Genomic DNA, 22,396 nt, shown 5'->3' with positions numbered 1-22,396 from the left:
AAAAAAAAAAAAAAACCAACCCACTTACCCTGTTGACAAAGCCCCTGTCAGAGTGAGAGTCATTATACTCTACATAAGGTTTGTGTACTTCATTCCTTTCCAAAGCCATCTGTCTGAATTAATTCACTGATAATTTTATCAGTCTCCCCATGCTTTGCCTGAAACCTCTCCATTGCATTTTTTATTCTTCACAGATGTTAACTCTTTGAATGACAGTTTCAACGCAGTTAGAATTTTGATGAAGATACACATTCTCTCTGAAGGATCTCTCTCATATATAACTCATTCCAATTGCCCCGCTGCACCAGCAGTTGTGCTTTCCAACAAAACCTGGGCTTCTCCCGGGCAAAGCCAATGTAGATGCAAAACTGTATCCAGGACACTGCTAAAGAAGCCACCTACAGAGCACCATCCCAGGAACACTCGATACCTATTATTTCAGATGCCTTTTTGGAATCTGGAAATCAGAATACATTTTATAGGGATAATTCCAACCTTCCTTCCTACGTAATTAGGGCATTTAAGATTATCTTTTTAAAATGCAGACCATTAAAATGTATTATAGATCTATTTCAAAATCAGCTATTTGAAGGAATCATTTCTTTAAAAAAAAAAAAGAGAGAGAGAACATTTAAATGCACTTTTAAGGTTGTACATAAATAGTTTATCTCAAGTACATTATCTAATCATTTTGAGGATAGTCTATTTTTAGTTTCCAGATTAATTCAAGGAAAAGGTCTTTGTACAGGTGATGTCACATCCTGCTTTTAATTTTGTCCAATGGGCATTTCTAAGCATCTTTGCTAAACAAGCTGTGATGCTGGGCGCTTTGGGAGGTAGACAAGCAGGCTCACAAAACAACTACTCCCTAAGAGCTTGTGGCCTAGTGGAGAAGATGAGACACAAAACCGACTGTAACTAGTACAAAGTGCTACACAAACAAGCAGGAGAGACTTATTTAACCAGAAACATGGGTGCAGGCTTCATAACAGAGATCCATTTTTACTTGGGCCCTGAAAACTGGGCAGGCTTTTGAGGAGGAGAAATGAGAATGAGAAGGTATCTAGATACTGGGAACTCCATTCATAAGAGCACAGATGTGGGACAATATGGAACAAGTTCTGGGAACACAAAGGGCACCAGTTGGACTGGATCAGAGGGTATCTGAGGGAAGAACCCAGAGAAATAGTTAGATATGTAAGGCAGGGCCGTGATTTGGAGATGAAGAGGTGCCAAAGGTGTCTGAGCAAGAATAAGACCAAATGTGAACTCACTTTCAAAAGATAATGGCCATCCTCTGTGGGATGAATGAGGAAGAAAGATATTAAAGACAGGGAAATTTTAGATGTGTTGTCATAAGGATTAAGGCAAGGGCAGCTGGAATGAAATTCAGGGAATTTGCTCAGACACTCCAACCAAACAGATGGTATAGATATATTCAAATCAAAAGAAAGGTGCGCTGAGCAAAGAAACCTCACTAAAGTGCTTTGCTAATTTCCCTTTTTTGTTGTTGTTGTTGTTCACTGCTGGGTGTCCCAGGTGTTGCCACCATTTCCCAAAGGAACCAATACAGCCCTTTCTGGAAGTGTCTTCCTCAAACTTGTGATTTTTAACCCAAGGTGATGCACCTTTCCTAGAAGTATCATGACACCAGGTTGATGCATAGAGTGTACACAGCAAGCTCCTATTCCATTTCCCTGCTCCAAATGTCCATTTAATATATTGTCCTACAATAGAGGACGTATCAGATATTAAACTGATAAGGACAAATACTATACTTGATCTTAGCCAAAACGCCGAGAAGCAATGGTGATTATTTTTTGGCTATTAATGATCACTGATACCTCTTTCAGAATAGTTAGAAAGTTGCTGACACCCATTTTGTGTTTATATTCTCTGAGCTTTCACTGCAAGACACCATTCTGAAAGCCTGATACATGGACAAGAGAAAGGCCAAGAAAACAAGGCACTGACTCCTCAGTAGCCCAGGTCTAAGTGGCATGACAGGAGGGAATAACTGGAGAGCAAGTCAGTGCCCTAATTAAAATAGTGTAGATACCATCCATAGATTAAAATGTCAAAAATGAAGAATAAAAATGTATCGCTTAAAATTGGGGATGTTGATTATTATTGCCCCTCTAAGGGACAATACGATACAAGAACAGAAGATCCTAATCTTCTCAGGACTTGATTGTGTTAACTTGCACTAATCTCAAGGATAATGTGTGATACTAAACCAAGTCCCAGCCTAGAAAAACTGCATTTATTTATTTATTTATTTACAGATGCATGTGTTGTATTTTTTTTTTCTCAAGTTCTAATTTAAATTCCAGCTAGTCTACATAGAGTGTGATATTAGTTTCAGGCACAGAATCTAGTGATTCATCACTTACATACAACACCCAGGGCTCATCACAAGTCCCCTCCTTATTACCCATCACCTGTTTAACCCATCCTCCACCCCCACCCCCGCCCAGCTCCCCTCCAGTAACTATCAGTTTGTTCTCAATAGTTAAGAGTCTGTTTCTTGGTTTGCCTCTCTTTTTTTCCTCCCTTATGTTCATTTGTTTTGCTTCTTAAATCCCACATATTAGAAAAACTGCATTTAGAGCAAAGTGTATAAATGCTTCCCAACAAGCAACTTAGGGGATAATCTGGCTTAATGTGGTATAGTAGGACTAGCTAGTCATTCACCAAAACACATTCTCCTTTTTTCCTGAGGACATAGCTAGACTACACTTTCTGGCCTCACGATGCATTCTACAACCGACTTCTGCCTAACTGAAAGTGATCACAAATGATGTTCTCCACTTACCAGCCTGAAAAGCATTCAGTTGAGCCTTCATATTCTCTCTTTTGTCTTCTGATGAAGTAGAGGAGCAGAGAACTCCAAGTCTCCAGGGAATGATGGGGACACATAAAGGAAGGACTGTGTGAGGCAGACATTTCCAACAACCTATACTGGAATGTGTTGGGAATGAGACTACTTTCACAAACTGTTACTGTGTTTAGCCACTGAGATTTTGGGGTTGTTTGGCACATCAATTAGCCTGCTCTGGCTGATATACATTAAGGCTTTAGAGTCAGACAAACTTAAGCCTTTGTTTCAGCTCTGTCACTTCACTAGCTTTGAAAACTTGACCAAGTTATTTAACCTCTTAGAGCTTCAGTTCCTTCATAAGTAAAACAGGGAAAATAGCGCTGCTGTGAGCATAAAATAAAATAAAATGTATGTAAATCTATTGGCACTGTCCCTGGCAACAGAAAGCATATAATAGAAGATAGCTATTATTATCGTTGGTAGAGGGAAGACATCATTTGTATGCTCTTATTAGCCAGCATTTAAATGGTCTTGGAGAATGCAATAAGAAGGTAGACCTATCAGAAATGTTCCTCTCTAGTATTTTCTAGTGAAGGCAACTACAATTTTATCTTCATCTATTATAAAGAATTACTTCTGATTAAAAGAATATCTTGTTAATCTCAAGGAATGATAAGGAAACCTAAGATTTAGAGTTGAGATTCAAATTCCGGTATGAAATATCTACGTCTGGCCATGATTGAATGACTGGTATGGGAAATATTCTCATTCCAAACTATAAAACTGCAAAAAATATATGAGTCAATTCTTGTCAAGCACTGGACAACAAACTATACAGGGCTGTGATCCTTGACAGAAGATAAACATGTAGGGTGAGCTTCATGTTGACCCTGTATTTCTATGTAGGGCACTTTCTGAAGTACAGAAAGTGGTGATCTCTTTAGTCAGAGGAGACAAAGTTTGGAATTTAGGGTTGCTTAAGAGACTAGAATTTAAAGAGAAAGGTACTTGAGATGGGAAAGATGAAAGAAGTGGGGTCCCCAGAACTCTGCATGGAGGTGCCCTTCACAACCTTGGCCAAGCACTGGACTGCACTAGATGAAGTTTCAGGGTGAAACTCAGTGAGTCCATCCAGGGAACAGTTGCTGGGAAGTGATTTCTGAATGAAGATACCAGAGGTTATAAAGTACTGGGAGACTTTGGAGTCCCCACCAGTCAGGGTGGAATAAAGAGACTTCACTTAGTACTTTGGGCATTTAGTTAAGACTCTACAAAGGCCACATGTTAGAGTAAGTACTATGCCCTAGAATAAGGGATATGCTCTAGAGAGGAAAAAACTGTAAAAGATCCTTTCTAACAACATCTAAAACATCTACAATAGGGTTTCTCATCCTCAGCACTACTGAAATATTGGATCAGATGGTTCTTTGTTGTGGGATGCTTTACTTGTGAACTACAGGATGTTTAGCAGCATTCCTAATCTCTACTCACTATATGTCATCATCAACCCCAAGTTGTGACAACCAAAAATCTCTCTCTATATATATACATTGCCAAATGGGGGAAATTACTCTTGGTTGAGAACCACCATTCTACAAGATCTAAGTGATCACTAAGAATTAATTTTCAGCCAGAAAAACTCAAAATTCTGTAAAGAAAGCATCATAAAGTACATCATTAGTTTCTGATGTAGTGTTCCATGATTCATTGTTTGCTTATAACACCCACTGCTCCGTGCAATACATGCCCTCCTTAATACCCATCACCAGGATAACCCATCCCCTACATCAAAAACTAAAGATGTACTGTATGGTGACTAACATAACATAATAATAAAAAAAGAAAACATCATAGTCCATAAATTATGTCTCACCCACAATATCCAGTATACATTTTTTAAAACTGCTATACATGCAAATAAGAAAAAAAAGAAAAAGTATGACCTAAAGTGAATAAAAGTCAATAAAAATAGTCCACCAGAACGAAGTGGGTGCTGACATTATCAGAGAAGTACTCTTAAAGCACTATTATAAACATGTTCAAAGATTTAAAGGAAATGAGGAATAGAATGAGTGAATAGAGAATATCAATAGAGACATTAAAACTATAAGAACCAAATAGAAATTCAAGAACTGAAAAATAAAATATATGAAATAAAAAGCTCACTGGATGAGCTTAGGAGAAAATTGAACAATGGAAACAAAGGGATCAGTGAGCTTGAAGATGGGTCAATAGAAATCACCCTAACTGAAGAACAAAGATAAATATTAATTTTTAAAAATGAACAGCACCTTAGTGCCCTGTGTCAGTAAAAAGATGTTTAAGAGGCATACAATTAGAGTATCACAAGATTAGGAGAGAAAGAGATTGGGCATAAAAATATCTGAAGAAATAATAACCGAAATTTCCCCAAATTTGATGCACAGATCTGAAAAGCTGAGCAAACCAAAAACAGTATAAGTACAAAGAAGACGATACCTGGGCACATGACAGTAAAACAGTTGAACACCAAAAATAAAGACATATTTTTAAGAGCAGCCAAAGGGAAAAAAATTATCACACATAGGAGAACAATAATAGGGATTACACTGACTTCTCATTAGAAACAATGGTGGCCAGAAAACAATGAAACAGCATCTTTAAATGCTAAAAAGGGGACTTCAGCTTCCAGCCAAAATAGAATAACAAAACAACCTAAAATAAGAAGGGAAATGAAATACATGAAACAATGGTTTTCAAAAAACTGGATATCAGTCAACAAAGGACAGTGATCCCTGAGAGACAGGAAATAAATAAGGTGAGGTTCATGATTGCCCCCATTTTCCTAGCTTGAGAGTTTCCAGACCACTAACAGGGAGGGAGAAACCAGGCAGAGCCCATAAGACTATCCGAGTTGATGAGATGGAGCTTAGAGCCCAGGAAAAATAAGGCACACAGTGTTTGGAGAAAGATTGGCACAAAGAGAACCTTGGAAGTCTCCAGAGAGTCTCCCTCAGGTATTGAGCACAATCGTTTGAGGAAACTAGCTGGTGCCACGGAATTAAAGGAATAGTACCCAGTGGCCTCACAGGACAAGGACCAGTGCCCATTATCACCAGCCAGACTGAAAAGCCACACCATTCGGGGAACATTGGATAAAGTACTCACAAAAGTTTTACATTAGACATGAGGAATAACTAATTATCCCTAGACTAAATGCTGTTCTGGTTACACATAATGAAATTATAAAAGCAAGACCCAAAATGTTCAAGCTGTTTCCAAGTAACTTAACGGCATCCTAGAACAAAGCACAAGAATATTTATTTATTTATTTTTTTTTAATGATTTTTTATTATATTATGTTAGTCACCATACAGTACATCCCCGGTTTCCGATGTAAGGCTCGATGATTCATTAGTTGTGTATAACACCCAGTGCACCATGCAATACGAAAGCACAAGAATATTTAAAAGAATATAAAAATATTCAGCACCAAACAAAAAAAAATTCACAGTGCCTGGCATCCAATCTAAATTTACCAGAAATACAAAGAAGCCAGAATACACAACCCATAAAGAGGAGGTAAATCTATCAATTGAAACTAACCCAGACTTAGATCAATGTTAGAATTAACAGATAAGGACACTAAAATAATTATTAAGACTGTATTCCATATGACCAAAATTTTAAGTAAAGACAAAAAAATATTTTTTTTTAAAGGGAGATTCTCCAAAGCCAGAAATCTGGGGCAATCAAACTGGATAGGAAAACAGCCATGGCTAGGATGAAAAATACACTGGATAGGAATAACAAGAGATTAGATATTTCAGAAGAAATATAATAAACTTGAAGAAGTAACAACAGAAATTATAAAAAATGAAACCCAGAAAGAAAAAAAGAATTTACAAAAATGAACAAATCATCATTCAGTGAGCTGTGGGCCAAGTTTAAGTGGCCTAATATTTATGTAATTATAATCTCTGAAGGAAAGAAAGGGAAAGACCCAAAAATATGCTTGAAAAAAATGATGGCCATAATTTTTCTAAAACTGAGGAAAACCATCAATTCACAGATCCAAGAAGCTCAACAAATCCTAAGAACAAGAAATAGGAATTAAACTACCGAGATATATTAATCAAATTGGTCAAAACCAGTGATAAAGAGAAAATCTTAAGAGCAGCATGGGAGCAGAGGGTCAGGGTGGGAATAAGGAGAGCATGCTGCAATCAATCAATCAATCAATCAATCAATCAGGATGAGAGCATATTTCTCATCCCAAACAAAGCAAGAAAGAAGACAATAGAGCAACACCTTTAAAACACTGAAAGAGAAAAACAATCTGCCAACCTAGAATTCTATACCTAGCAAAAATATTTTGCCAAAAATGAAGGCAAAATAAAGTCTTTCTGAGACATGCAAAAGCTGAAATAAATTATCACCAGAAGATGTGCCCTACAAGAAATGTCACAGGAAGTCCTTCAGGCCAAACAAAAAAAGATATGAAATAGAAATATGGATCTATACAAAGGAATGTAGATTACTAGAAAAGGTAGTTACATGGATAAATATATGTTTCTATTTTTATTTTTTAGATCAATTTAAAAGAGAATATACTATTTAAACAAAATTAATAGCAATATATTATAGGGCTTATAACATATATAAATAAAATGTATGACAAAGAGTCTAAAGGCTAGAAGGGGGAAATGGAAGTATAATTATTACATTATATGGGAAGTTGTCTAATATTGATTCTAAGTAGACTATAAAAAGTTAAGAATGAATATTTTTGTTCAGATCAATGCCTTTTAAAAAACGAGCTATAGTTCCAAAGCCAATATAGGGAATAAAATATAAAAATATTTGATTAACCCAATTTGCAATTGTACTTCTTACTCTCTATGTGACCTTATGTGAGTTATTTCAACTTCTCTCTCTCTTTTTTTTTTTTAGAGAGAGAGAGTGCGTGTTCACAGGCAGGGGTGTAGGAGCAGAGGGAGAGGGAGAGAGGGAATCTTAATCAGGCTCCATGCCCAGCATGGAGCCCAATGCAGGTCTTGATCTCACAACCCTGAGATCCTGACCTGAGCTGAAATCAAGAGTCAGACACTTAACCCAGTGAGCCACCCATGTGCCCCTATTTCAACTTCTCTTAACTTCCATTTCCTCTTCTCCCACTAAATGTATTTAATAATACTAATTTCATTAAATTGCAAAGACAAACTAGGCTTTAAGTTCACTGGGGAAAAGGAGAATATCTTCTTAATTTTTATATTGCCTGTACCAGGCATAATGTTTGATAGACGTATTTTTATATTTACTAACCTTTTTCTTACACCCTACAACTTGTAAAGTGACTTACTGCCTGGCATATAATGAGTAACAAATATTTTTAAGTGAATTCATTGCAAAGCACTCTACAAAATGATGAAATATAAAAAGACAATAAATGTATCAAATTAATTAAAATGTCATGTATTCCTATTTGCAGCAAGTCAAGGGAGAATTCCACATCTTTATGCCAAAAAAAGTCACATTAACAATATCTGAGGATGGGGGCACCTGGGTGGCGCAGTCATTAAGCATCTGCCTTCAGCTCAGGGCATGATCCCAGCGTTCCGGAATCGAGCCCCACATCAGGCTCCTCCACTAAGAGCCTGCTTCTTCCTCTCCCACTCCCCCTACTTGTGTTCCCTCTCTCGCTGGCTGTCTCTCTCTGTCAAATAAATAAATAAATAATCTTTAAAAAGAAAAAGAATATTTGAGGATGATACTCCATTTCTCTGCCTCAACAATATTGATATGAATATCAAAATCTACCTTACAAATGTCACCAAAAAAACGTTTATCCTCCAATGACTTAAAACTGTCACAGGTTAAGTCTTGATGACCTCAAACAATTGTTCTTCCCAAGCTAGGTGGTCTCTGAGGGCTCTGGTCTGCAGCAAGTCCACCAAAAGAAAGGAAAACATTAATAGCCTCCATGTCACAGTCACAGATGGCTGCCTGATTAACAGGTACTAGGGCCCTGAAATGTTTGGCTAAGAACCACTTTAATTTAATAGTTAAGTAGGGTCAAAGATAAAAAGCAAGAGTAACTTACTACTTCATATCTAAAAAGATGTATCAGGGGTGTCTTCAGATAAGAGCAATATTTACTGACGTAAAAGGATTCCCACTCACTCCTCTCATAATTAGTAATGGCAATCATCAACTATGGAGCACAAATTCCATCAGACCCTGAACCAAGCACTTTGCATATATTATTTAACTTAATGTTTATAACTCCATTAGACCAAATATTATATATACATTATCACTTTCTGTATGAGAAAACTAAATCTTAGGGACACCTACTGACTTGTCCATATTCACACATTCAGGAGACAGAAACAAACGTGAACAAGTCTGAGATTACTAAATCCAGGCTCTCTTAAATACTTGACCCTATTGCCTTCCTTAAATTTATTGTGGAAATGAGGAAATCTGATATCAGAACAGCATTCACCTAAAGAAGTATATATAATATTGTGTTCTAACATATCTTAATAGTTTATAACCCAGTTAATTTCAGTCTGACATTTTGGGAGGTCTCTAATGATTTACATATAATCTCTTGCTCTTTCTCTCTCTCTCTCTCTCTCTCACACACACACACACACACACACACTTTACAATCAGTGTAGTGGATGAAAAGAATATAGCCTTCAAAGTCAGCTAAATTTGTTTCATACTTTGGATCCACGACTTACAAGCTGCATGATCCTGACAGAATATTTACCTTTCTGTTTTTTCATATGTAAAATGAGGATAATAGTGTCTACCCTGTAGAGCATCTTGAGGTTTAACTTAGATAGTATTTGTGACAGGTCCCAAAACAGAAACCGGTAAATATTTCCCATCTTCTTTCCTCCTCCAAAAACTTGAAACCATTTAAAATAAAAGACTCTTACCAAGAAATGACTGGCTTAACTAGGCATCATCCATTGACATGTGGACACTATTGGAGAGCACAGGTCCTGCTTTGGTCTCCAAATAACAAAGGGCTATGTCTACCTGGTCTCCTCTTACAGGCCCAGTAACCTACCACCTGATGGCAGAAGATATGTGATGAATCGGATGCAACAGGGCATCCTGATAGGGAAGATAAGGCATTCCAGAGAAAACAAACAGTATGGATGCTTCCCAGAGACGGATACAAGACATTATATAGATGATTCCTACTGTCCATGAAAAGTTAACACTTAAGATCTCTTCCAACTCTTAAGAGTTGTAGTCTTACATTTCTCAAGGGAGCTCTGGTCCATGTTAGATCCAAAGTCACACAACTCTGATTCTCAACATCAGGACTAAGTTAGTGTTGATCTAAATTAAAATGATTCTAACTTGAGTATCATAATGAAGAATGACAGAAACCAACTATAACACAATGAATTTTTTTTAGTCCATCAGTTCATACAGATATAAAATATATCTTACATGTATGTGTGTTATAAATAATATTTTTAAGTGGGGTGAAGAAGAAAAAGCTCTTCTTTAGAGAAGAATTATAGCTAATATATGACTGAGAAGAGTCAACAGAATTAGAAAATCACCATTGGGAAACCACCACAGTAATAACTGATTCAGGTAAGAATCAGCAGTATATGTCAAAACAAGGGTGAAAGATTGCTGAAGAGGATATTCACACAGTGTGAGTCTCACTTCACTGATTACGTATTAATTTCAAAGAAGAACAGGTATGTTTGGTAGTGGGAAAATCTGATGGATTTCACCTTAATTAAATGATCAACCTCAGCATCATCAATGAAAGACAAAATGACCTAATAATAATGTGTCTCCTAAGTAGAGGTACTGAGAAGGGTGCAACATCAAGTTTGTAGTATTCCTGTAAAAGAAAAAAACATTTCACCTGAATCATAATAAAACAATCAGACAAATCCCAATTAAAGGACTATATACAAAGTAACTGATCTTGACTTTTCAAAAATGACAAAAAAGCACCAGGGAACTGTTCTAGGAAGACCCTAAAGAAGCATGAGAAGTAAATTCAATGAATGATCTTTGACTAAATCCTGACTTTAAATTTTGGAAAAAAAAATTTAACCTATGAAAACATTATTGGGACAACTGTGAAATTCTGAATATGGACAGTATATTAGATCATAGTGTTATGTTAGTGTTAGATGTCTTGAATATGAAAATAATATTTGGTTATGTCAAAGAATGCTCATTTCTTAGAAGAAACAAACTGAAAGGGGAATTATCATGAATCCTGCAAGCCTGCACCTAACCTTCAAATTGTTCTGGGAAAAAGAAAGTGTGTGTGTGTGTGTGTATAATTTCATATATGTGGCTGAGGCCAGAGGAAGGAGCCATTTCTTTCTAACATTGGCAAAGTTGATAGTCTAACCCTTTATTCTTTTGATTTGTTTTTCCAGTTGGACCCAGAGAAGTGACTATCAGTGTATGCATAAACCTGGCTGCTCTGAGCTCTGGCAGCACACTCATTTGTAAGGCCACATGTGGGCTCCACAGGACAGCAGCAGGTAACTTTATTTGAATTTATTCTCCACCTGGAATGGAAGTGGGTCATCACATCCACATCTGAGAAAGGTCAAACTTCAGAGCTTCTCTCAGCACCCAAGCTGTCCTTCCTTGTATTATTATACTTTACAGGACTCCACCAAGTCTATTTTGAGATTTTTTTTTTTTAATGGGGAAGTTGGTATGGTGTCTGTGATCCATTGAAATATATCTGCTAAAGGACAGACTCCAGTATGATGCCCTCCCACTCCCACTGTCCCTTATGCTTGACCCTCAACCATGTTAAACCTGAAACATACACAGGAATCTTTTAGATGTTGAAGAAAGAAAAAAAAAAAAAACCACGGGCCAGGAATTCATTCTGGCATGGACTTTCCTGACAGATTTCCCCTGCTGGGTCTGGACCATCTTTAAGTTCTTCCTTTTTCCTATGCACTTTCTCAGCAGTATGCTATTTGTAAAAGTATATCATGTATCTTCCACTACCATACTAACCAGAATCCAGAAAAAAACACAGGAATTCCCAATGTTTCACGGTGTTAGACAAAACACCTGATCTCTCTGCATTTCTGTTGCCTTACCTCTAAAACAGCAAAAATAAGTATCTCATTGAGTTGCGTGGGAAATTAAAATATAGACTCCCTGCTTGATCAGGAGCTCCTAAGAGCAGGGGTTTCCCCATTTATATTTGTGTCATAGCACCAGGACTTTAAATACACATTTGATTGAATGGCATGCATGAATATAGATGCCTAAATGAAGACAGTCCCCTACTCCCATATAGTCTAGGGAAGAACATTTTGACTAATAGGTTCCAGAGATATATAATATTACAGTTGATGTAGGTAGGTCTTATATCTGTTTGTGTTGCTATTCTGACACTGAACGGCAATAGTTCTTAGCTATAAAATACTGACTTGAGTTTAGCACATACTACATTGCTGTCTAATTAGATGATTAAGATTAACTCAGTGATAAAAATATTATTCAAATATTTTTGTTAGGACAGGCGTCAGCAACTTTTTCTGTTAAAAAGCCAGATAATAAATAGCTAGGTTTTGAGGGCTATGTAGTCTCTGTCACAACTGTTCAATGCTGTCATTACAATAGGAAAGCACCATGGACAGTATTTAAATGAATGAGCACAGCTGCGTTTTATGGACACTGATATATGAATTTCATATAATTTTCATGTGTCTCAAATATTCTTTAATTTTTGATTCAAACAATTAAAAAAGTTTCTCTGAGCTAAAAACACACAAAAATGGGTCTTTTTGTGACAGGATGTAACATGTTAAGATATTGCGCTAAGATATTACATGAATTTATCATGCATTCTTATATCAACCTAAAATTCAACTTCTGAAATCATGAGTTAAATAGATATTGAACTGAAATTTGTATTTTAAAAAGAAAGAGTGAGGACAGTGATAAGTGTGTCCTTAAAAGGCAATTCTTTTTCAGAAGTTTACTCATTTGTTTTTCACTGTTTTCTAATGACAATAAAAATTTCTAAAACTATCAGTGAAATGTAAAAATTATTTTCACTGTGTGTGATTCAAAGTGATTAAATTAGACCTGCCTCAGGGTGCCTGGGTGGCTAAGTCGGTTAAGCGTCTGCCTTCGGCTCAGGTCATGATCCCAGGGTCCTGGGATGGAGCCCCACATTGGACTCCTTGCTCAGCGGGGAGTCTGCTTCTCCCCCTCTCTCTGCCTGCCACTCTCCATGCTTGTACTCTGTCAAATAAATAAAATCTTTAAAAAATAAATAAGTAAATTAGACCTGCCTCAATAGGTCTTAATGACTTATAGGTACCACTTAACAACATTATTTACTCATTCACTTTACATAATGATCCCCTAATACTAACAACTTTAGAGCTTCCATGTATTTTTTCAAAAAATATTTGGGGTTTTTTTTCCCTGACATGTGATTATCCCAATTAGGTGTCTGGTATATGTCAACAGCAGAAACAAATCTAGGAACCCAGGAAGAGAATGAAAGTGTATTAAAAAAACTCTTATAAACAAAAAGGGAGCATGTTAGATGATTGTTCACCCTTCTCTTACTGATTTGTTCAAGCCTTCCAGGCTCTATGACTGAAAATCTGTGTCATTTTTTTTTTTACATGGTATCACAAGGGGTGGGGAGAATTGGAGTTAATCATTTAACAATTATATACTGTGTTCCTCTTATATGCCAAGGGCTGCTCTGGCATTAGCAAAGCAGTGGTCAACCAATAAATTCTAACTGATTCATTCCAATCCCACATCCGTGGAAAGCTGAAAAGATCTCTATGATTAAGAGAAACAACAGCATAGTGATTAAGAGTATACATGTGTTTTTTGCAGGTAGATACCTTGGATTTAATTCCTGATGCTGCCACTTACTAGCTGGGAGACCCTGGACAAACTATCTGACCTCTGCATGCCTCCATTTCTTTATCTGTAACTTGGGGCTGCAATGTAATTATGACACCAGCTACTTGGAGTTAGGCAAAACCTCAGGTTAAGGGCTCAGGCTTTCACAAGACTGCTCTCACTTCAAAAACTGGCAATAAGCTCAGGGGTTCCCCAGCCACCTCCACTTCTGACTAGCTGGCTAAAAATCTGGTAACACAACTTGTAGAACTCAGGAAAGCACTATACTATTACAATTTTATTATAGCAAAAGACTACAACTCAGAACCAGTGAAAAGAAGAGACACAGGGCATCATCGGTAAGGATACCAAATGCCAAACTTCCATGTCTTCTTCCTGTGGATTAACAACACATCACCCTGCCCACCCAAGCTTTAATGTGTAGAATTCCCCTTAGGGTTTCATTATGTAGGCATGATTGGCTGAATCACTGGCCAAGTGACTGAATTCAATCTCCAGCCCCACCTACCCTCCTAGGAGGTTGAGCTGATGTTGCATGGCTCAAAGACTCAACTCTGTAATCACACATTGGTCTTTCTGGCAGTCACCCCCCATCCTGATACTTGGCCTTGGGTAAGGCCTTGGGTAAGAAGAGCTAATAAATGTAAAGTACTTAAAACACTGGCACTTCAGAAATGTTAGCTACTTTTGTTGACTAAATATTAGATAGTCCTACATACATTCAGTAAGTCCTATTAAATCTAATATTCCTGCTATATTGTCCTCCCTAAGAGAGAGAATCCACCTTGACTTCTTCAAATGTAATAGGCCCCATGGGAGATTCTTGGTAAAGCTGAATTATATGCATTTTTAATCTATCTTTTCAAGATCTATGACAAGTTGTTTTTTTTTTTAAGATTTGTTTATTTATTTATTTGAGAGAGAGAGAGAGTGCAATCAAGTGGGGCAGAGGGAGAGGGAGAGAATCTCAAGCTGACTCGCACCAAGGGTGGAGCCCAACGTGGGGCTCAATCTCAGGACCCTGAGATCATGACCTGAGCTGAAGCCAAGAGTCGGATGCTCAACTGACTGAGCCACCCAGGTTTCTTAATATAGTATCATCATGTACCAGATAGAGCATGTTTTTTACATAAAGCCTAAAAACTGTTGAGTGACTGGGATAATTACTAGCAATCAGTACTCCTAATTAAAACTTCCCGCTATAATGGAACATAATCAACTTATATTTTCTATTTTTCATTTTTTGTTTCAACAAATGTTTAATTAGTACTATTCTAGGTGCTGAGTCTATAGCAGTGAACCAAACAAAGTTATTGCCTTCCTTGAGAGAGAGAGCTTGTATTCTACTAGGAAATTCAGATACTAATTGCATTTTAAAATATTTATTGATATATACATTTAACATATATTTAGTATATAAAACATATACTATACACCTAATATATATAACATATATATAATGATACATAAAGCTGAATAAGGGATGGGGTGTGATGAAGTGTTCTGTATCTAACTGAGTGTTCAGAGAAGTTTTTGCTGAGGAGGTAATATTTAAGGAGAATCTGGAATGAAGTAGTTCCTGTATATCCTGACCTGTTTTCTGCTCTGTTTGTGCACCAACAGATCTGCCCCTGTACACAGAGTCTTTCTTCTTCACCTCTATCTAGACTAAACCAGTTGAACCTGTTAATAGATGCCCATTTCTTCCACATGCCAAGGTCAGTTTGAAATTCAATGATGTCCTACACCTACTCATTTTGAGACAGCATCAAATTTAATAAAATTGTAATGCCTATATTGATGTTTTAAGGATTTTAGTCAGAGAGAGTGGTTAAGAGGGTGATTTTGTAGAAAGGACACAGGGGCCAACTTCAGCCAGGCAGCTTAGTAATCCTTCCCTTGAGAAAGCAGCAGAGTTATTTTTTATTTCTTTTTTTATATTCTGCAACTGCAGATTTCAGTTAATACTAAATTACTTATCAGAGAGAGTTTGGAATATGGTTTTCTTTATATTCCATTTGACTTAACATCATTTCTCTGTGGTGAAGTCTCCTTGCTATAAAAGCTCTTTTTATAGATAATTGAACCTGAGAGCAAAATCTAGGCATTTTGAAGGAAATATAGCTGATTCTCTTTCCAGGGGAAAATAATTCTGGCTTTCTTCCTGGAACCAGCGAAGTATGAGGCAAATGACAGTCCTTGATTTCGATCAAAGATCCAAGACTATTCTCTGACAGTTGGGGGCAGATCATCAAGTGAAAGCCTGCCTCATCTACTTCACTGTCTATTCAAGGCATCTAGCACTCAGATAATAAATGATATGCTACTGAAGCCAATAACAAGGAAAAAATGCATTGATAAACTTCTCTTCACAAAAATTCGGCAGAAATGTTCATCAAACCCAAATTGTGAAAGACATATAGAGGAAAGAGAGAGAGAGGGAGAGAGAGAAAGGGAGGAAGAGAGAGGAGAAGAGGGAGGAAAATAAAGAACAAAAAGAAAAAGAAAAAAATTCATCAGCAAAAAGGATATCCTCATTCATTGTTAAGAAAATAGCACTAGAAACAGATAAATTCCTTAGTTAAAATCACGGAAGGGGTTATGTTCAGCTTTATTACTGGATAGCAGGGTTGTACATTACAGACCATTACAAACAGAATGGTATGAACAAAGCAGCAGATATATACAATCAAACCGTCTATTGAGGCATGGAACCACAGAGCAGAAGCAATCACCATGGAAAGCAGCACAGTGACAATACAATTTTAAATCCATTTGATAGGCAAACTATATCAGTTGAAATTTCTCAGGATGAATGAGTTTAAAACTCGTTATCTGTAGAGCAGCCTATCCCATGATACCACTTTATTTATTCAGATGGAGACTGGAGAATATGGGTAAACATTACGGCTCCAGCCACAACATGTTTTGTAGATAAATCTTGTACAGTATTTGTTCTCTATGACTTTGCATATGGTTTTTTTCAACTGTAGAAGAAAAGAGTGGGGTGTGAAGGGAACAGTGAACGGGATATCTTTAAAAGACACCATGCACAGAACTGTGAAATGGCAACGCGTATTTGCCATGCAGGCCATAACAACACTGGACGGCATTCTGTCATTTAATATCCCCAATTTAGAATTTTAAATAGCTGGGAAACGTTCTAACTTCTTCGAGCAATCTATCAGACAGTAAAATTCAGTATGTCTAAAGGCACCAGTTAGCCAGAACACACAGCAAGGTAACTTCACAAAGTGCAGGTCATAAAATACACATTTGTTTTATGGTTGAATATTCACATTTTCCCTTTATTCCACTGGGAACCCAGTTAGTTTCAGCTGAAAGAAATGAAATGTCCTAAATGGAATGAAGGTACAAAATGTTTCTGTGAAAGTACAATAAAAATAATTCTTGAAGGAACTGTGGTTGGAGAAGGCTGGAAGCATCTTCCATGGAGAGGATGAGAGCTGGAATACAAAATTTAAACATTCAGGGGCGCCTGGGTGGCGCAGTTGGTTAAGCATCCAACTTTTGGGTTTAGCTCAGGTCATGATATTAGGGTTGTGAGATCAAGCCCTGCATTAGGCTCCATGCTTAGCTCAGAATCTGCTGGACATTCTCTCTCCCTCTCCCTCTGCCCCTCCTGCTCATCTGCCGCCACACACATGCTCCCTCACTCTCTCTCTCTCAAATAAACAAATCTTTAAAAAAAAAAAAAACACCCTTAAACATTCAGTGTAAAAATTTCATCACAACTCTTATGAATGATCTGCAGATATTCTTTCACTTACTGATACAGATGCGTTTGCACTAGACAAAGGATTCTGTCTTGATAAATGTCTTAACTCTCCTACTGAAGGTTGAACCCTTCATCTTATTTGTCCATTTCTTTGTTTAGTCATGAAAAATTTGCTATTTTAGGCAGAAAAAAGAATACAGTGATCAAAAAGATCTCTATTTCCCCCATGAGGAAGAACTTTTTGGTGAGTTCACTGATTGAGGGATGAAATACGATGTGGGATATTGGTGTAGGTTCTGGAGTAGGTCTCTTACTCTCCACTTGGTTTTCAGGTTTGTTTTCTTTTTTTCCATCTATAAAACGAGGAATTTAGATTAGATCATCTGAGTCCCATTCAAATGTTCTATGATTTGAGTCTTTGTTAATGCTCTTACAATGGTACATAATTTTTTTAAACTAAGAGAGTTCTTAGCTCATATGAACTACTCTTTATCAAACACATATAGTCTCACTTTCAATCCCCACAACAACCATACAAGGTTGATATTATTTTAACATTGAATTATTTTTTAAGTAAGGAAATAAGCCTAGAAAGATTAAATAAAATTCTCAAGCTTTTACAGTTACGAAGTAGAAGAGGTCTATCAAATCTAGGTTCATCTGATGGCAAAGGTAGGTTCTTAACCACTAAGCCATATTACCACCCATAGGGAATGTGCTAGATCCCAGGACCTCATTTTAGATTTTTTTTTTTAAGATTTTATTTATTTATTTTAGAGAGAGCGAGACAAAGACAAAGAGCACACAGAGGGATGGAGAGTGAAGGAAAGGGACAGGCAGACTCCGCACTGAGCACAGAGCCCAACAGGGTGGCTCGATCTCATGATCCTGAGCCAAAACCAAAAGTCTGATGCTCAACTGACTCAGCCACCCAGGAGCCCCTCATTTTACATTTACAACTGGTAGCTAAACAAGGTCAAGTAACTTGCCTAAGGTCACAGAGCCAAAAGTGTCAGAATCAGAACCTGAATCCAGGCTTATTTTCCTCCAAGTCAGCTTTTATTAATTTATATCACACTATCCATTTTCTGAAGCGACAAAACAGTTCATAAACAACCAGGTTAGCATTCCCTGTGTTTCTAATTATCAGACTTAATAAACATAAATTCTAATAACTGGAGAGACCCTAACGGAAGTCCAGGATAGGTGAATTTTCCAAAAGAGCAAACAAAAATAAAAGAGACTTGATGAGAACTGAAGATTAAATTAAAAGGGCTTTAATGCCATCTGCTTCTCTTTCCATCAATTTGCAACCAAATGGTATCTAAATTCTCTTATTCTCTGCTCCTGGAAATGGTCTAGATCCAAAAATATCCTGAGTCCAAGATCCTCAGAGAGGCTCCCTCCTTTGCACTAACCTTAACTAAAAACATAAGCCATAGAGAAGCAATTTAAACAGACCAACTCCGTTTCCTATGGACGGCTCATCTTTCCTAGCCAAGATGAGCATCTTTTGTAATGGTGAACAGCTTGATGCTTAAAACTTTAGTCAATTTTGAGCTGCCATAAAAAAAAAAAAAGCAGCAGCTCCTTTGCACAGAGGGAATATGTACATATATTTTGTCCCATCAAAGATGACTTGAAAAGTCTTCTTCCAATTTGCTTTGAGAAAAAATAGCCTTTAAACTGAGATTAAGCAGGGAAAAACTCTCGATAAAAAGGAAAATTTTTCAAAAACTTGCAAGTGACTGCAAAGCCAGTTAACACAGAAAACCTTGTCACCTTAAGTATGCCATTTGTTATCACACATGCTGGAATACATCTATTCATCTTCTTTTAATTGCTTAGCTGTGCTAGAAATACAAAGCAGCTCACTGATGCAGAGACTGTGGAAGAATATTTTGTCATGGAAACTTTGAAAACATTTCAAAGCAGGAGCTCTTCTCTGGTGAAATGAAACCTTCTAGCTGTTTGTTGGGCATTGTATTCAGCTGATAAATGTCTAGAGTAAGATCAGGCCTTCTCTGTGAGTGGCTTTTGCATATATCATCCTGTGCTCCAATATGGCTGAGAAAATTCCAACAATTTCCCAAGCATTGTTTGGGAGAGAGTAGGTTGTCTCTTCTTCCTCCTTTCTTAAAAAACAAAATGACAACTGAGATTATCCCTGAGTCAGCAGGTAAATACCTGGTTGACTCTTGAGTGTATCTGAGACCAATCTGCGGGTATCTTTAAGCTCATCCTTCCTCTGAAGAATTTTGCTGAAACTAAATACTGCACATGTATATCCATTTTTTTAATGTTGTTTACTGAACACCTACTATATGTTTTATGACTCAGGTGCTTTACCTATGTTATTTCATTGACTTTTTAAAGAAATTCTAGAACATCTATCTAAAGATTAACCTAATTTTCATGGATTAATGACAAATTTGGAGGTTAATGACAAATCTAGCAGTTTAATTTTTAATGAGTAACAAAACCACACATCAAAGCCAACCTCCAAAACCGAGTCTTTGCACTTTAACACTGTGCCTGCTTGCTCCTTGTCAAACAGCCCCTGCACTTAGAATATGACAGAGACCTTGAAAGTGGTTTTCTTTTTCAAACCCTTTCCATTCATCAATGATGTTCTACCAAGAATTATGGGAAAGTTATCATCCAGGTCTTCCAAGAGGCATTGCTGACCCCTGTAGGCTCAAAATTATTCCAAAGGAGAAAATGGGCACAGAAATTTTAAGAAACTCAATTTACCAATCTGACCCTTAGCTTCGACATACAGTAGAGTCTTTCCTAAAACTGATCTGAGGAAGAAGACACCTGCAGTTATACCAGCTGAGTTCTCCTTTCCTCATCCCAATCTCCTTTCACAGTTGCTCTTTTCCCATTTTACAAAAGAAAAGCACACCTCCCACTCATACCTTACCTCCTTATGGCCTATTGTCTCAGGGGAGAATTTGAAATATTGCTCCCCACTGAGACACCCTAAGTTCTCCTTCCCATGAGATACACACGGAATCACAATTCTTATTAAGAAATGAGCTTTTTTTAAAGTTTTGCAATACTAATGTACCAAAAATATAGTATGTTCACTTTGGTTTTATAAATTATTAGCTAACAAAAATGTTGTAACAGAAACATTTCAACCCACAGAGCTTTACAGAATTAAGAATAATTCCAATTTATAAACATGTTTTGTTAGAGAAATATGATAGGATGATCAATTTAAAAAACTGTCAAAAATATATATATTTCACACAACTGATGAATTATTGAACACTACATCTGAAACTAATGGTGTATTATATGTTGACTAACTAATTTAAATAATATATATATATATTTCATTGGGATAAAACTCTGTGGGGAACTGAGAAAAGAGAACAATGTAAAATGACTCAAAAGAAGAGTTTGTTCTAGTAATTTCAAATGGATGCTGGTGGATATCAAATCACTGTGGTATCAGCTTCCACTGTATATATTTATAAATGACTAGTGTAACACTTTCAATTTTAAAGTGACATAGTTTTAAGGCTAGTTCAGGTCTGCACCAAAAACGCCATATTGATTTGCTATTCTTGACAGAAAATGACGGCAGGACCTAGGACTCATGAAGATGTATGAAAGGCCAATATTCAGACTATAATGAACGCAAGTAGGTTAGTATAATTTCCTCTTCTCCAATCCCATTATATTCATTTCATGAAAAATGCTTTCATATTATACTGTTTCCTCTTCTTGTTAATATCTTTGTCATGTGGGAAGATATCAGCATTTTAATGATTTAGTTATTTAAACTTTCTTGATAATTTCTGTCCCTTGATTGACCCTTCCACTTCACCTCTTCTCTAGTTATAAGAACTGAGGATAAGAATTGTCAGCAAATCAAGTTACAGAGTGTTGGAAAGGTTATTGTGCCAGAAACTGCTATTATCTTTCTGACAAAAATTATAACAAGCATGGGAAAAGGTGCAACTAGAATTCATTAATAACCTACCACTCAGAAACAGGATACCATGGTGCAGATTTTAGAAACACCAGAAATGGTTGCTATTCAAAGAAATGCTGTAATTCATGCTCAGAATTGATTTTCCTAGCCTTTTTGCTGAAACTGTCAATAAACAAAATGGCTACTTAATTTGGCAGTGGTTGGAGTAATATGATGCCTATCGATAAATAAATTAAAAGTTACAACTATTTGCCTGAGCTCTCAATGTAAGGCAACTCAATAACCTTGGAATTCAGTTCAATAAAGGTACATCTCAGCCCTGAAAGATTTTTGTGACAACATTGTTCTCACCTGTGTACTTTTCCCAAAGCATGGGCAGAAACATACACACATGCATACACACACAGATTGCACTGCAATGAAATGACATGATCTTTGAAGGTAACACATATCACTTTCTGAAATGTGTCTATAAATTTAGACTCTATGGACAAATATTATGAGAAAATGGTTTCAAATATACAAATCAGCATTTATTATAAATTACGGATTCATATTCCAAGATTACAAAAATAATTTTTTGCCAAAATTTATCGAGTGCTATCCACCACGCAGTATGCACATTTTACATATCCTATCAAAAAAGCATCATGACAACCCTTTGATAGATACTTTGATTACTTCCATTTTAAACACAAGGCACCCAGGGCTGAAAGGGTTAATTAAATTGCCCAGGGACATTTGGCAAAAAAGGTACAGAGTTCCAACCCAAACCCAGGACTAAAAGCCCTTGATCTAAATCTGCTCTGTCCAATAAGGTGACCCCAGCACTTGAAAGTATACTGTAGAAGTTGAAATGTGCTGTTTGTGTAAAATACACACCAGATTTCAAGGACTTAGAATATAAAAAAGGTAAGATACCTCGAAAATAATTTTTAATTGATTACACTGAAATGACAATATTCTGAATACAATGGAT

General features: G+C 36.7%; 1 non-coding gene across 1 annotated transcript; it reads right to left on the bottom strand.

Moving 5' to 3' along the window:
- Positions 1–1,617: 1,617 nt before the first annotated feature.
- LOC113267296 (U2 spliceosomal RNA) lies at positions 1,618–1,808 on the bottom strand. The gene has a single exon (XR_003320694.1). It is a non-coding gene; the product is annotated as a U2 spliceosomal RNA (small nuclear RNA).
- Positions 1,809–22,396: the final 20,588 nt, after the last annotated feature.

The sequence above is a fragment of the Ursus arctos genome, unplaced genomic scaffold (genome assembly GCF_023065955.2).
Source record: "Ursus arctos isolate Adak ecotype North America unplaced genomic scaffold, UrsArc2.0 scaffold_3, whole genome shotgun sequence".
NCBI classification, from domain to species: domain Eukaryota; kingdom Metazoa; phylum Chordata; class Mammalia; order Carnivora; family Ursidae; genus Ursus; species Ursus arctos.
The sequence above is the reverse complement of the archived record's forward strand: the minus strand, read 5'-3'. Positions and strand labels throughout refer to the sequence as shown.